At 41.6% G+C, this 17371-nt stretch overlaps 1 protein-coding gene and 1 pseudogene across 4 annotated transcripts in view; one reads left to right on the top strand and one right to left on the bottom strand.

Annotated features, from left to right (window-relative positions):
* The window catches only part of col13a1 (collagen, type XIII, alpha 1), a 108186-nt gene that overhangs the window by 69924 nt on the left and 20891 nt on the right, over positions 1-17371 (bottom strand). The gene's annotated exons all lie outside the window — the stretch shown is intronic.
* On the top strand, positions 8065-8947 carry LOC146375514 (uncharacterized; annotated as a pseudogene).

Raw genomic sequence — 17371 nt, 5'->3', positions numbered from 1 at the left:
CTACGTAGTTCACCACAACAGTAGGAACCAGGCTTTTAGTTACACTTTTTATTGTCTGTCATGTTTCTGACATAAAATGAAACAAATGCTTGTTAAAAACTCCAAAATAATGTAACTGATTTTCTTTCTATGAGGTAATCAAACATAACTTCTTGTCACTTTTCAACACCACAAGACGCCAATTATTGAGTTGTTTTCTGTCTAGTTACAGCAGTGGCACATGAACACTGTAATCTGTACACAAGTAACCAGATTAACCATAAATCAAATGCTTCATGTAAACATTCTGAAGGTTTTGGTCCGATCACACGTCACCGTTTTCTTCTAAACAAAGCGGATGAGTTGATCGGTAATCAATAGATAAATAAAAAATTGTTTGGCAATGCAAATAAGGTTGATTGGTCAAAAATAGCATCTCTTTAGGGTCTCTAACCCTGTTTAGGGAAACCTAGTGCATGTAATATAAAATACTCAAACATCAAGTGAATTTCTCATTGTCCACACATGGTAAAATTATTATGAAAATTCAACCCTTTCAGATTGTGCCAAGTTAATAAACTCGCATCACAGCCCGTCAGCTTTCAAACAGCCATAAAACAGGCCTTTCACAAAAACCGAATTATGTAGAAAGAGCCTGGGATCATTCAACAAAAACAGTTACGACCAAAACCAGACACGGGTCACTGAAGACGTCGTCATGACAGCCACAGCAAGATGAGGAAAACTCTCTGTGAAATGCAAATCCTCACTATTATTCAATCTATGTGCTCCTCAGACTACTCCATCCATACTTGGGTGCCTGCTGTCAGTGAAATTCAAATCCATACGAATTAAATACAATGGAAACAGACAGTTTAGGGTCTAAAATATACTGTTTATGTTGAGGAAATGATGACATTAAGTCACACCAGTTTACAGTTTGAAGCTCGCATAAGAAGATGTTGTTTAAAAGGTTCCCCACTATTTTCTGTTACCATTGTGGCAACACAGCATGCAGACTGGTAGCCACCCCAAAGCTAAGGCATTACAGCAATTTAAAAAGTCTTACTCTGTCCTTCGCATGGCATCAAAGTACACCACTCTCATTTTACACTGAATGTTTGGTCCACACAGGCAGCTTTATATTCTCACAGCTTTCACAAAGTCCTGTGTGTGTCTTCATCTAATTACAGGGACTACGTCAGAAAAATAATTGCATCTTTTCAGGGATGCAGAACAGACAGGGACAGCTCACTAAAATCACAGCAAACACCGTCAACAGGTCTACATTTAAAACTAAACATTGTACTAAATAGTGAATAACGTAAACGTTTATGACTTTCTCCTATTACAGGGGTCTGACAGAATAAATGTTGCTAATTTGTTATTTGCTAAGTGAATAACGTATTTTAAGAGACATAATTTTACATTTTTTAAAAATTAGAGATATTTCGTAAATCAACATCACATCATGTAATGTTGATTTACGAAATTTCATAACTTGAATTCCTACGATTTGATAAGATGATATTTGATGAACATTTTCTTTAGTTTTAAGTTAACTTCAGTTAAAACTGCATCATTTAGGGCCACAAAGAGCCAACTGTTGCATACTGCAAACACCCAGACCCTTTAAATTTAGAGGATTTTCTATTATGATATGAGATCTGGGTAATAAAGTCAAATTACGGCTGCTCCAGTCATTCCTATGATTGTGTTCCACATTTTTAAGGTTACCCTTTACCTCCCTCTCTCTATTTAAGGGTGTGGAAAGCAAACACGAAGGCAAGATTCTTGTTGCATTCTGGCCTGCCATCACATCCTGTTGGCTGGACCCACTCACCCAGGGGACATAGTGTAGAGCACCTTGATCCAAAGGCACTTTGAAAGGCCTGGGGAAGTGGGCTCAAATATAGCACATGAAGTGGCGCCCGTCAAACGAGCTCTGGGCACAACATGAAACAAAGTTTACAGTCATAAACAAACACACACACACACACACACACACACACACACAAAAAGTGGAATTTATTTGACTGCATTGATATCATATTCCAAGCCTTGTCCTCTGCTGGGTTTAATCCCAACTATTGCTAACACCTGTTGTTTATGCTTATGTAAAAGCAGTGGCAGTTAGCTATGGTCAGAAATAACGATCTAATATTGCCCACCAGCGTTCAGATTCACGGGTGTTTCCCTTTCCCTTGTCTGATTAGACTCAGTCATTTACTGAAAATGAAGTCTTTCAAGTTCTTAAAGTAACTATGCAAAAATACTGAGACTCGCTGCTATAATAAGATTTCAAACCATTACAAATATTGCCCCGTGCGCCCTGGTGTTTAGTTTGAGAAAATGTGCATAATTCAACACTTTACCTTAATAAAATCCCTTTATTCTCAGTTTATTGTTGTTTGATAAAACGTAATATGATGACTCTCTGTCCCAGAATACTGATCCAAGAATAGCCTGTGCAGTTTCAGTTGTCTAAATATCCAGATCCAAAAACCCACTTCCACTCCTGATATACCCCGTGTCTCTTAGATCCACTGTTTCTCTCGTCAAACCACACAGTAGCAGCCATTTTTTGTTGGGCACTTCCTTTGCTCTTTCCCACCATCTGGTTGCCTTTATTTTCACCAGCTTCACTGGTCGGTAACCTGGTGTGTCATGCACTCGTTGCTATAATAAGATTTAAAACCATTACAAACTGGGGTCCTAATGAACTGTACTGTTGGAGATGTTGGTCTATGTTACTAAATCCCACTGACATCAAAGGTGAAACAAAGTGAAAAGCCTGTTTGTGTAATCACCCTCACAGCCAACCAATGATCACTCAACTACAATCACATTTACAGATCTGTACATTTCTGCTTTGTTAATTCACTTTCATGCTTAAAGGATTTTCTGCAGCCGTTGTCTAAACAGTGAACGTCTGTCAGCCTAACTCAGCTCCTCGTCAGAGCAGTAAAACGACTCCATTTCTTTTGCACCTTTTTCTGAAATCCCTACAGCCCATACACCCCTGAACACTTGAGTCAAATCACAACTACACTTCCCTCAAAGTGTTTATTATGTGAGGGATATGCCCTACAATAATACATAGAAATCAACAACAACAAACCTATGACCTCCTTTGGTGATGAGAAGAAAAAAACTAGAAAATATGATAAAGAAGCAGAGCAAATGTTACTGTGTAACTTGTCTGTAACCAAAACATTAAAACAGAAGTAACCATCAGATTGTATTATGTGAAGCAAATGACACCCTCGCTTTTAACAGGACGAGACTCAACCTGGTATTTAATCCAGGAATTTACAGGCTCAGTGCAGCAGTGAGTCAAAGCAACAGACACTCTACAGACATTATTAAACAACAGTGTTTACGTCACCCCACTCTCAGGGATTACACCTTCTTTCACCAGTACACCACTCACATTCTCGCTGGGACTAAACTTGTACTTAGTTCAGCCATCGTGCACCAGTGTCTATCTCTGTGAGTCACATCAAAGATTTAATACCTCTTTACTTAAAATCAAGAACTCTGTTAACTGGGGATTGTATTCAGAAAACAATGACCTGCCAGTAATATCTCCAAGTGTTCTTTGGGAAGGTGGAAAGGTAGTGTCGTGGGACGAAATAATATCTCACTGTTCTCATAAGAAAAATAAAGCAAAAATTAGAATTAGAAAAAAAATTTGAATGGCCTTCCTCACCACACAAACATATAATTAGCATCCCGAGAAACTAAAACTAGAGTTAAATGACATAATTCAGGAGAAAAAACACTTTCTAGTTCAAAAGACTCAAACGTCTCTAAATTATCATGGAAAAATAAACCATCACCAATAGGTGTAAAAACTCCACGAAAGTCAAAACACGACGGAGGTCTAGAACATTTTTACTACTATTTCTCTTCTTATAGATGTTTCAGATTGGATCTAATTAAGTTTGCTCGACAGCCCATGGCCGGACCTAGAATAAGCTTTCTGTGATAAAGTAAAAATCTCTAATCTGCCATAATCCAAAGTATTAATGATCATAACTGCTTTAAAGCCTTAATATAAACACCTCTCTGACAGGCTGGTGGGAATTTCTTCCACCAGAAAATCTTCCCTTATTCACTGTAAACTTAGAGCCATTTGGACAATCCAGATATGTGCCAGAGAAAGAAAAAGCAAAAATGGTACGAAAAAAGAATAAAAATGTTATTCAAGATGGAAACTTGATTTCATTTCAGTAGGTTTCTTAAACACAAACAAATGAAATACATAATTCAGGAGAGATTTAATCTCAGCCAACTTTTTAAAATGTCAGTGCCCCCAACTCATCATTCAATCTCCCTCCCAACCACAAAGTGGGAGCAAGATCTTTTCATCGATCCAGATTTAAACTTCTGGACACAAATAAGTTTTTGTGTAGACAGGTTTGACACAATACTCTGACCATTATTCTGCTGCTACATCTGCTGGACACGAGAAGTTTAAAAAGACAAAACCAAACTGACAAGGCTCACAATGAACTGTTATTGACTCGTTTATGTGAACAAATATGTACAAAAGCTAAAGAACTTCCACACACAGTGAAAGAAAGAAAGATGTAAGAGATTTTACCCAAAACGTCCAAGGAAAATGTATTTTTCTCAGCACCTTTGGCCAGGAAGCACCCAACTCCCACAGTGTAACCCAAGAGGGCCTCATTTGCTATAAAATAACCTTCAGGAGTCCACAGCCCTGCGTCATGAAAACCAATGTGTTATACAGCTTGCACTTCCTTTGTACAATGTTACCAACCAAAGGATGTGGTAGAGAGGAAAATGGAAAGTCAAGCAAAGACAGATGTTTGGATACAGAGAAATAGGAACGTAATTCTTCCACTTTCATGTTTTCGTATCATTAAGGTGGATTCAAATCTATCCTGTGTGGATTGGAGCCGTTCCCCAAAGCTATGGGGTGAGGAGGCATGGAGTCACTGCAAAGTAAAGGCAGAAATATGTAAACAGACTTAGTTAACAAGTGTCTTTCTTAATGCTTGAATACACTCTGTAATAATAGGATGAGCACATGGCAGGTGTCATATAAGCAGACACCAGAGGATCGGGATTAGTCATTAGACATTCTGGAATTTCCTAACCCTAGAGATAGCAATGACGATGAGAGCGACACCTTCAAAACTGGAGCAGTGGACTACGTAAAAAGGGCAGGGGTGTGTGTTCGTGGTCACGCCCAGCAGGTGTGCGGGCGCCAGTATAACGCTGCCACGCCACTTCAAGTCACTACTGCGCAGACTCCGGCTCCAAAAGTGCAACATGGCAGCTCCCTCAAGCAGGAACTTTGGTTTCATTTAAATTTTCAATGGGAGGAAGTGCAGCCAGGTCGGCCATCATTTCTACAGTCATTGGTTTCGCCACAGTTTGGTCACGTGACCGACTCTCTAGCCTGGCGGGCAAAACATTACTCCATCGTGACGACCAATAGCGGACAGATCAAAAGTTTTTTTTCTCACCTGTCTCAGTCCAAGACTACTGTGTCATCTATGATGAGAGCATATCCAAAGATATGAACTTACACATTTGGGGGTCTTGTGATCCACATCTGACCTGTAAGGCAGGGTTAGGAGGTGTGTTCACACATTGGTGACATAATCTACGCCATTCTTGTCACGGTTCTGGGTCAGGTTGACCCAGTATTTTGAGTTGTCATGTTTTTGCAGGTTTAGTTCAGGTTCCATGTGTCATTCTGTCTGTCTCAGTGTCAGGTCTGCGTCTTGGTGTAGTGTTCTCGTTTCCTGTTTTATTGTGAAGGTCTGCGTCTCATGTGGGTGTGTTCAGTTTTACCTCTGTCTCGTCTTGTTGATTATTCCCAGCTGTGTCCACCACCTGTGTGTAATTCCCCTGTGTTTCTCTGTGTATTTAAGTCGTGTCCTCTGTCATTGTAGTTGCTGGTCCGTCTGTGTATCCACCATGTCTCACCCGTGTGTTCTCCCTGCTGTCCATCGTCAATCTCCTCTGCTCGTTCTCATTCTGGTCCAGGTTTGTGCTCTGTAGTTTAGTTGTTTCCAGTCTAGTTTAGTTCGTGCTCCATTTGCTGTTTGTCCATATTTATTTTCTGTTCAATAAATCACCCTTACACCTTCACGACTGCCTGCGTTTGGATCCTCCTTTTCCTTTTCCACACGGCTCTTTTCACTCGCCGTGACAATTCTAGCATCTCTGATAGCACAGTAACCATATGTCATTTCGGCTACGTTAAACTGTAAGATGCTCAAAGGATGGCTGGAGGGCAAAGGAACAAAGGACTGGTGGGCGTGTCCCAGTAGCTCTGACGTCACAGCTGCACGTTGTCTGAAAGCCAGGTTACCATGAACATTAGAGCACAGCACTCTCTTATTTCCCGCTGGGCTGTAATCCTGGCTCTTAGTTCATCCTGAGACTGTACCAGCAAGAGGCTGGATGGCAGTGGTCGGCTAGCACGAGTGCTCACTCCTTTATATTTTTAACAGTTTCAGTCTATGAGCGTCATCTTGATAGAAATCAAAATTACACATTAAACAACATTTTTTTAACTCAATAACCTCAAAAAAGTCTTACTGTAGCTGTGAAATGTTCTGAATAAGAGATAATAAATTGGAATTATACGTAAGTCACTTATCATCAGTCAATAATGTTGGAGTCACGTAACACTAACAGGAAAAGCGAGCATGTATAATGTATAATGGACACATATTTAGACTAACAATGAGTGACTCAGTGAGAATCATTAGCTAACATTAACATTACAGTAAGGTTCAGAAGTAAGAAAATTCATTTTTATTGCACCTTTAAAGCTACAGATCACAAAGTGCTCCACATGATATGAAAACAATGAAAAATAAGTAAATAAGCAATACAATACAATAAAAAGTGTCTTCAGCTGCTTTTTGAAACAGTCCACTAAGCTCACAGACTGAAGACGGGAAAGCAGAGAAATAGTGGGGACGCCAAAATAAAGGCTCAGCCTCCTTTAGTTTTTAGTGTAGCTTTGGGGATGGACAACAAGATCAAAACACCGAAGAGTCTGACTGGAAAACTCTGCTAACACAGAACAACCAAAAACGCTGGCTCCATCTGCTCATATCTGTCTTTATATCTTTCAGTGCTGTGGCACATATCGCAGCCTGAGGACCAACGTGTCTGGAACCTCAGTCTCCCATGCAACATAAGACATTGTTGTGCCAAGTTTAACAATGATGTGGTGTGAGGATTTAAAGGAGCAATTCATTTTTAAATTGAGTTACCAGGCAGGAAAAATAGTAGCTGACAGACTGCACTATTCAAGCCATTAAAACAGAAGCTTAGGCAGAAAGATAGAGACAGAGACAGGGAGGGAGAGAGTGCAGAGAAAGTCCTAACAACGGTTTTACCATATGTGGGATGTTGGTTTTTCTCCAGCCTGACACTCTGCACTGCTCTGAACGTGAAAACTGAAAAACAATCTTTGCCTGTGAGATTCTGCCTCCAGTCAGTCAGATTCAAACTAAGCCAAACTGTGCAACAGAAAGAACATATACGAGAGTTTCACTGCAAACTCCACATACTGGAACAGATCATTCTACATGGTGTCATGAAAAGAAAATGGATAATAATTAAACTGGAGTCCATACAATGAGGAGAAAACGCCCCCCTGGCACAACTCTGTGCACTTTATAAATACACTGAACAAAAATATAAACGCAACACTTTTGTTTTTGCTCCCATTTTCCATGAGCTGAACCTAAAGATCTGAAACATTTTCTACAAACACAAAGGAGCCATGACTCTCAAATATTGTTCACAAATCTGTCTAAATCTGCGTTAGTGAGAACTTCTCGTTCGCCGAGATCATCCATCCCACCTCACAGGTGTGGCATGTCAAGGTGCTGATTGGACAGCATGAGTATTGCACAGGTGTGCCTGAGACTGCCCACAATAAAAGGCCACTCTGAAATATGCAGTTTGATCACACAGCACAGTGCTACAGATGTCGCAAAACCAGTCAGTATCTGGTGTGGCCACCATTTGCCTCACGCAGGCAACACATCCAATGGAGATTTGTTGCACCTTGTGAGGCAAATGGTGTGCATTGGGCATAGAGTTGATCAGGTTGTTGATTGTTGGTCCACTCCTCTTCAATACTTGTGCAAAGTTGCTGAATATTGGCAGGAACTGGAACACGCTGTCGTATACGCCGAGCCGAGCGTCCCAAACATGTCTGGTGAGCATGCTGGCCATGCAAGAACTGGGATGTTTTCAGCTTCCAAGGAGTTGTGTACAGATCCTTGCAATATGGGGCTGTGCATTATCATGCTGTAACATGAGGTTGTGGTCATGGATAAATGGCACAACAATGGTCCTCAGGATCTCAACACGGTATCGCTGTGCATTCAAAATGTCAACAATAAAATGCACTCGTGTTCATTGTCCAGAACCCCACCGCCACCACGGGCCACTCAATCCACAACGTTGACATCAGCAAACTGCTCATCCACACAACGCAACACAAGCTGTCTGCCATCTGCCCTGAACAGTAAAAACATCTGTGAACAGAACACCTCTCCAACGTGGCAGACGCCATCAAATGAGAGCATTCGCCCACTCAAGGTGGTTAAAGTGACAAACTGCAGTCAGGTCCAGACCGCGATGAGGACCACGAGCATGGCGATGAGCTTCCCTGAGACGGTTTCTGACAGTTTTTGCAGAAATTCTTTGCTTATGCAAACCGATTGTTGTTGCAGCTGTCCAGGTGGCTGGTCTCCACCTGGTCGACCATCCTGGAGATGAACATGCTGGATGTGGAGGTCATGGGCTGGTCTACGATTGTGAGGCCGGTTGATGTACTGCCAAATTCTCTGAAACACCTTTGAAGATGGCTTATGGCAGAGAAATGAACATTCATTTCACAGGCAACAGTTCCGGTAAACATTCCTGCAGTCAGCATGCCAACTGCACTGTGTAGCACTGTGCTGTGTGATCAAACTGCATATTTCAGAGTGGCCTTTTATTGTGGGCAGTCTCAGGCACACCTGTGCAATACTCATGCTGTCCAATCAGCACCTTGACATGCCACACCTGTGAGGTGGGATGGATGATCTCGGCGAACGAGAAGTTCTCACTAACACAGATTTAGACAGATTTGTGAACAATATTTGAGAGTCATGGCTCCTTTGTGTTTGTAGAAAATGTCTCAGATCTTTAAGTTCAGCTCATGGAAAATGGGAGCAAAAACAAAAGTGTTGCGTTTATATTTTTGTTCAGTGTAGTTTGGCTACCTCTGCCTTCCCACGTCGTTGTCGTGTTTCAGTGAGATCAAAGCAAAGGTTGCATTTCATCTTCTGTAGATACACAAGAAAACCTTTTCTTAAAACATCAAACTTCTTAAAAAAAGAAAAGAAAAACAAAGTGGGGGCCACTGTAAACCTGGACACCTGTCAGGTTTCAGAAGGGTTGTGAAAAGCTGGGACTACCAAATCACTCACTGCAATCTTGCGTAGGGCTTGGAAATCAAAATGATATAACACTAATGCTACAAGAAAAACAAGAGCCTGGTTATTGGGCTTATTTTATAACTGTAGCGGGTGTGGTTTGTGGCTCCGCTGCAGGGGGGAGGTGGTGTCTGGCTTCAGGGGCAGTGCTCGGGGAGGCAAGCCGGCACAGCTGGTAATAATTGTTTAATCTTGCCTTCCTGATTTAGTAGCACGCTGGGACCTCGAGAGCACAAACGATGTGCAGAGTGGCCTGTAACGAGCACTGTAAATAAAAAGAATTCACAACTGTGTGTGTGCTGTTGTGGGTGTGGTGGTAACTGATAGGTGTTACAGTGGTGCCCGGCTGCCCACAACAACATGTCTGACCTACAACAACGGTGGCTTTGACAGTAAACAGAAACTTTATTAAACTGTAGAAAGAGTAGCTGAGAGCCGGTCTGTGGCTCCACTGCAGAGGAGGTTGGTGCAGTGAGTTCAGAGGGCAGTGCCAGGGAGGCTGCCAGGACAGCTGGGGCTGGTTGGCTAATCGAGCTCTTCCTATATTTTAGGAGTTCGCTGGTACTGGAGGAGAGAGTTGTGCTGGGAGCTAGACAGCTGAAAACTGCACCAGTAGTCTGATCAAGTGAGCACTATAAATAAAACCGCACCAACGCTGCAACATTGTGTACACGTCGGGTCCTTTAGTCACACAGTCCATTTGCAATTTAGCATTTCTGTGTTTGCTGTAATCAAACCAACAAACAACCAGAAGAGCCTGTTCAGTGACAGGTTGCTTCTCCCAAAGACAAGAACCAACAGACTTAAAAACTCCTTTGTCCCACACACCATCAGACTGTTTAACTCCTCTCTGGAGGGGAGAGGGAGGGGAGACAGGAGGACAAAGGAGGGGGGAATTAATAAAGTTTTATCTTATCTTATCAAACCCTAACAGCAGGAAAACGTGTTCTGATTCGTCAGTTAGCTTTTTTTGTTATTTGAATTATTTCATATCCATCAATTCAAGCCACAGTCCCCAGAAAGAACCCACCCAAACATGGACGAACATGCAAACTCCACACAGGGAGGCCCCAAAAAGATGGTGGAGTCGAGCACCTTCATGCTAACCACTGTGCTGCCTGAAACGATGGCATAAATACTGAATAATAACGATGATGTTACATCCTCTGAACTCACATGACCATGTAAAATACCGGGCACAAACAGTTAAACTGATGTTTGCCTGAAAATTCAGTTGAATTCAGTTTATATAGTGCCAAATCACAACAATGGCCATCTCAGGGCCGTGCACACTGTAAGGTGGAGACCCTGTAACAGAGAAAACCCCGAATTTATTGTGTAAAAACTATAAATACAGCAATCTGTTTCCAACCTTCCACCTAACTACTGTATCTAATGTGGCTTAAGAACTAATTCAACATTCAATAAATATCTATGTATCACTTTGTGCAGTTGTCCACAGCAGGAACAGCTAACATATCAAACATGACAGGCTGAGCTTGTTGGACATGATGGAGATATTTCATCACCATCTTGTTACCCAAAGCTTGTCTGCACAAAGTCTGGAATGATAATAATAAAAAAAATCAGGCTCTTATTGAAAGGCTGAGAATCTGCCCAATGAACATTTGCTAATTTTAACTAGAAAAACACTCAAGAACACTTTACAATAACAAAAGCACAGTATGGATGAAACACCAGTTGAACCCATCACAGAATTAAAAGACAATACATCATAAATTTAAAATCAAAAGAATAGGCAAGCTTAAAAAGATGTATGTCAAAGACAGGGATCAATGCTGAGACATCCAACGACGAGAGGCCCTCGGCTGAACTCGCTAAAGTTCACGTAGTATAATAAAGGTAACAGAGGAGGAGGGTCTCGGAGTACAGGAAGGAGAGGTGTATGTGAGAAGATCAGTGATTTGGAGGTGTGAGATTATAGACAGATGTGAAAGTAAGAGGCTGTGGAAAGGTTCTGGTAATCACATGAGGGGCTGCATTTTGGACCAGTCTTTGGAGACGTTTATGTGGTAGGACAGAGGATAGAATTACAATAATCAATGCGAGATGTAACCAGAGCATGTTCAAGAACACTGTAAGCTGTGAAGGGTGCAGCCGACTAATATCACATAGATGGAAATGTGCAGACTGTGTCATATTATTGATACCTCATCTCTTAGCTGGGTGGAAGGACAGATTTGAAAACTGGGAATGCAGAGTGAGAATTGATCCCATTTATCCCGAACAGTTTGGGTTCCTATCAGAAGAACCTCTGTTTAACTTGAGAAAATTAGCAGACAACCACAATTTAGTCTCACGTAAGCAGTCGGACACAAAAGAAGGTGGAAAGGTCAAGTTAGGCAGAGTGGCATGAGAACGAAAATGAATGCCAGAGTTAAATAAATCCAAGGGGGGGCTAAGACAGAGCCGTCAGGAACACCACTGAGAACTGGACCAACTGTGATCTGAAGTTATTTAACTTTACTGACTGATTACGATCTGAGATCATATGTTGGCTTCCTGTTGAATCCAGAAGCAAAATCCTTCCTCCTTTGTATTATCAGGCTTCATCTTATCTTACAGACCAGATAGCCCGACTCCAACAGAGCACGCTCAGAATGCTGGCTTACTTTGAGTTTTCAGGCCCCTCTTCTGTGGGACCAGCTCCCAGCTTGGATTCAGGAGGCAGAAACTATCTATTAGGATTCAAGCTTTCCTTTTTAATAAAGCATATAGTTAGGGCTGGATCAGGTGACCCTGAATCCTGCCTCAGGTCTGCTGCAGTAGGTGTAGGCTGCTGGGGAATCTGCTGGCTGACTGTTTCTTCTTCTGTTAGCCCCTTTCAGTCACATTGTGTTTGATTAATGTCTGGCTCTCTTCCACACCATGTCTTCTGTTTCGTCTCCCTCCCCTCACTGAGCCTGGTTTTACTAGAGTTTTCTTCCTGTTAAAATGACGTTTTTTTCTTCCCACTGTCTCCAAAGTACTTGCTGATAGGAGGTCGTCTGATTCTTGGTCTCTATTATTGTGGGGTCGTGACCTATACCAGTATTAAGCGACTTGAGGTGACTAGTGTTGGGTTTCAGTGGTACAAAAATAACACTTAAGTGAAATTAACTGAATTAAATAATGTGACGTGCCAATGATACGGTGAGAGACTGTCAGAGGCGTAGCTCAGCTATGGTTAACAGCCCACAGTGTCAGGTCAGTTGTGATGTTGACTAGAGCTGTCTCACTCCTGCCAAGTGTTCAAATAGATGACTCGAAGTAAGGTGAGAATGGAGCTGCACAGCAACAGCTTTTCTAGACTGGGATGGTAAATTAGCATTTGGACTATAATTATTTAGACTGAAAGGGTTTCCGCCAAGTTTGTTAAGAGGTGGAATTATCACAGCTGTTTTAAGAGGTAGAGGAAAAAAGCCGGAGATTAGGGAAGAGTGAATAATGTCAGTTATCAAGAGAGCGAGGATAAATAGGATTTAGCCAACCTAGTGGGAAATGGGTCAAGGTGGCACGTAGATGGATTATATTTCTTAATAAACCCAAATATTTCCTCAACCGTCAGACATGTGACATTAGAAAGGAAGGAAGAGGGGATCATACTGTGTAATTATGTGTGGAATTACCTGGCGGAGCCAGCTGCTGATGGATATGACTAATTTTAGGGTTGAAAAAGGCCAAATAATAATATTACACTAATAATAATAATAATGGATTGCATTTATATAGCGCTTTATGAGACCCTCAAAGCGCTGTACAATTCCACTATTCATTCACTCTCACATTCACACACTGGTGGAGGCAGCTGCAGTTGTAGCCACAGCTGCCCTGGGGCAGACTGACAGAAGCGAGGCTGCCATATCGCACCATCGGCCCCTCTGGCCAACACCAGTAGGCAGTGAAGTGTCTTGCCCAAGGACACAACGACCGAGACTGTCCGAGCCGGGGCTCGAACCGGCAACCTTCCGATTACAAGACAAACTGCCAACTCTTGAGCCACGATCGCCCTACTCAGTACAATAAAACATGTACATCTTAGAACTATGGAAAAATACCAGGAGGTAACAGTTCAATATTCTTCATGTAGCGCCAACTTCATGTGTTCGTGTCACTCATGGTTTTTGCTCTCTTTATGGGTTTTGTGCTTGTGTATAGTTTTGGGATTCAGTCTCGGTGTCTTCCCTGTGTCTCTCCAGTCAGTAATGTCCCCATGTTAGTGTCTCCCTGTTCTCATTGTTAAGCTTGTGCGTCTTCATGTGTGTCTCTGTATTTGTTTTTTGCTTCCTGTTTTATTTTGATAGTCGTCCTGCATTCAGTGTATTCAGTTTCGCTTCCTTTGTCTCGTTATGTCAGATTGGTCCCCGGCTTTTCCCACCTGTTGCCCATCCTCTCCTGTGTCTTTAAGTCTTCAGTCTTCGGTTTGTTGTCACGTTCTCCACGTTAGCTGTGTGTAGAGTAAAGGCTTCCTGTTCTCCAGTCTCGTCCACTCGCTATTGGCCAGGAAATTCTTAGTTTTAGTTTATGTTTGGTTTACTAAAGACAAAATACAGGTATACTAAAGGTTTATTTCTTTAGTATTCCTGTATTTTGTCTTTAGTTCTTTTTTTCCGGTAATAAAGCTGCAGCTTTAAGTTTGTGTCTTTGAGTCCTGCGTTTGGGTCCAAGCCCTGCCTGCTACACAGCTCACCATGGCATGAAGTCTGATTTTGAAGTCTGATTTTATTCCTTTATAAGCCACTTCAATAAAGTCTTATAGGAGGAAGCTGACCCAGATGATTTAGCTCCCATATAAAAACCTCTCCTCATTCAATGTCATTCAAATGGACAAATACAAAATCTAACCCTAACCCAAAAGAGGGAGAGATGCTCATAACAATAACAATAAAATTAGACAAAAATAGATGTAATACAAAGCATTCACTGTCATATCAGTTCAGCAATGACAGAGGAACACAAAATTATTCTTTCATGGTAACTGCAGTAGATGCGGAGTGTGTGCTGAACTCTGCAAGAGTTCATGTTTCCCTGTTGCCTCCTATGAAATGCGTTCCAAGGCTTTTCTGGTAGAATAATCAACTTTTGCAGCTTTTCCTAGAGCTTGCTTTAGTACTTAGTGATCAGAAAAACAGGAAGCTCGATGGATGAACTGGTGCATGGAGGACCACACCAGAGGTGGCTTTTCTGAAGTCTTGAAAGATAGATTGACATGAATATTTGCTTTGTAAAGACTTGGCTGAACTTTGTTTCCAGTCATATTGTGAACATGTTAAATCTGTGCCAGTACCACAGTGTTACACAACAATGCAACATGAGCACGTCAATAGAGCCGCATTCAGTTCACAAAAAACGCTTCAGTCTTCCCTCATTCCAGCGCCCCAACCTGCAGTAGTCAGCTTCAGGGCTGAGTCTCTGGAAAAGCCATAGAAATCCTGCCACATTCTTCAACTCACAGCAGAGACCTGACATGCTAACGTCTTTACAAGACAACAAGAAGCAAAGAAGTAGCTTATATGTGGGAATGTGCCACATTTTTGCAATACTGAGAGAAATCTTAGGCAGTCTGGATCCATGTTCATGTTCAAATAACAAAGATTCCTTTCAAGGAAGAAAATGAGTTTGTTTTTATAGACTGGATAAAATCTGTTTTACAGTTCATTAAGAAACAGAAGTTAGCCTTATAGCACACTACCCTCTGTTTTTACAGGTATCACAAACTGGCAGAATATGAGCTGCAAGAAGGGTAATTCAAATGCTGAAGCAAGATTTACCGATATAACAGGGGACATGGACAGTTAGTCTCTTTCATTATGTTTAAAATGCTTCTTACAGGTTTCTCTGTCTGAATTAAATAACTTTCATTCCAAGCTGATCAATGACAAGTAAAGCTGTGATGGTCATGGCCTCAAAGGATTCATATTGCTGCTGTTGAAGTGCTGGTATGAGTTTAACAGGAAGCTGCAAATCTGTCAAGGTTACTCTGTGTCTTTTCTCCACGGAGTCATTTAAATCTAACAACAGGTTTAATTCGTTACAAACCAATATAATTTTAAATATAAGGGTTTTAACAGTGCTGTCATCTAACAGGCATACTTTAACAGGTTGTGAGTCTGTGTTTTTATCTTTGATATCCAATGTTCAGAACAACAGGACAACAAAGTATCCAACAACAGCGTGTGGATACTTCTCTAAGACACTCTGGCTAGCACGGCCACGCCCACAGCTTGCGTATAAAACAGCTGCGCCGATGTGAAAAAGGTGATCGTTTGATCTCCACTAGTGTATGTGCATGTACCTATGTGTGGTACTGTGTGAGGGTGTGTGTGGCAGTTGTGTTTGCCTGTGGGAGCATGTCTCAGTAGCTGAATGCTGCCTATCCCCTAACCACTCAAAAAAAAATGCCAAACACAAAAATCTCAGCTGCTGTGGCTCCTGCTGCTGGCGCCGGCTCTCTTGCACACCCGGGCACTGAGCTGGTTGACTTTGAGGTGCAGTAGCAGGGACTTTCATTGGGACCCATCTCTGCTGAATATGGCATCATCCCCCAACCATGGCTGGCTCTAGAGTGGACCAACTTTAGAGTTGGCTCCTGCACAGGGTCCTTATCATGGATAGAGGTGACCATAGCTGGTTCTGGATGAGTGTTTCTTAAGGGTCCAAGCCAGGAAAGAATGGTTTTGTCCAGATTGCACAAGGCCTCGGCAGCCAGGGAGTCTAGCAGAAGTTAATTCTCTTGGATCTGGTAGAAATGTGACCTGGGCTATTTTCTGGTCTGTGTTTACTGGCCACTAGCGGTCAAAGGTCGATTCCACACAGCAGAAGACCCCAAGAAGGATATCAAATGTTGTCAAAACAAAAGCAAAGCCAGTAAGCACCAAACAAACAGCATCAAGCAAACAGTGTGGTGATGTCGAGTTATTTACAACATATTCACCAATTCAGTTACTTGGAACGATAATTACTAAATGCCTATAAAAATACATGTTTGTCTCATTATTAATATAATTTCACATTATTTCTAATAAAATAATACAACACTTAATATAAATGCATCATTTATGTGATTTTCTGTCTGAACAAACAGTTTGTAGTAAACTTTGCTCGGTTGAGATCTACAAGTTGCGTGTGTGTAATAAACTGCGTAAAAGATTATTGTAATTATTAAACCCAATTACCAGTTACTAGTTTAAGATGTTATATAATGTTACATATAAACAATTAATAACAGTACTGAATATTTGTATTAGAACAGGGTTTGACTGTATTATTACAGTTTTTACATCTGCAAATATAAATGAAATCTCATCTAAAAGCTACAAAACTGCATCATAAAAGGGGAAAATGTCTCTTTTTTTACTTTTCGGTACCCTGCAAGCTTATTGTTTTAACTGATTTTTAAACAATGCTGTCAGTCACATGTGGCTTGATCCAACAGCCTGCATGCACATAATTACACCTGTAGGCTGCTGGACGTGCATGGACAATTATTCTGTTATCAGACTGACAAATACAACTGTTCCTCTAATTGTGTCTTAAACCTTCCTCCAACATCCCCAAAGACTCTCAGAGGATTATATTCATGGCCTGGCACAAAAAGAAAAGGTTTGATCTCCATATCTAATTTTCCTTTTCATCCACTTGTGTAATGCTGGGCATACACTGTGCGATTTTTGGCCCATTTTGAGCCTATTTTTCAGTCATGCAACCGTTTTGGGGATGGGCCTAAGTTTCGCCTTAAACGTGTGTCGTGCATCGTGTAGTACACGTGGGGTAACGAGAAGCGATTAACACCTCACGACCAGCTCCGGATCAACAATCATTTGGTCGCAAGAAAATCAAACCTGTTTGAAATCCGGTCGCCCCTCATGAGGGTGTCACCGCAGCCTCCCACACTGCAC

This window comes from Perissodus microlepis, chromosome 13, assembly GCF_051167445.1.
Source record: "Perissodus microlepis isolate ML-2025 ecotype Zambia chromosome 13, ASM5116744v1, whole genome shotgun sequence".
Lineage (NCBI taxonomy): Eukaryota > Metazoa > Chordata > Actinopteri > Cichliformes > Cichlidae > Perissodus > Perissodus microlepis.
This window is presented reverse-complemented; position numbering and strand designations above follow the sequence as displayed.